Raw genomic sequence first — 407 nt, 5'->3', positions numbered from 1 at the left:
TATATATATATATAGACCGCCAATTTAAAATTCAAATGTAACGCATGTGTTGCATATGCTATGCTTTAACGAAGAAACATGCCGTTAAGGTATAGCGCATTCAACACATGCGTTATATATAAATTGGTGATCAATTAGTTTTTCACTTATTTTTATGCTTTGAGTCTAAAAAAAATAATATTTTGGTTCCGGACTCCAGATCTAGATCTCAAGGTGACCTAAGCTAAAATCACATTCAATAAGGATGCAATTGCAATGATGCATGTCGTGAAGACTTAGTACTTGGAAGATGGAGCAATTCTACCTTCTTTCCATTATCCAACGCTCATGCGTCCCCTCTTTCTATTTAGGGAGTTGAGGCGAAAAATGGCTTGATGAACCGTTCGCCACGAAAAAAGTAAGTACAC

This window comes from Nicotiana attenuata, chromosome 1 (assembly GCF_001879085.1).
Source record: "Nicotiana attenuata strain UT chromosome 1, NIATTr2, whole genome shotgun sequence".
Taxonomy (NCBI): Eukaryota; Viridiplantae; Streptophyta; class Magnoliopsida; order Solanales; family Solanaceae; genus Nicotiana; species Nicotiana attenuata.
Note: the sequence above shows the minus strand (reverse complement) of the source record.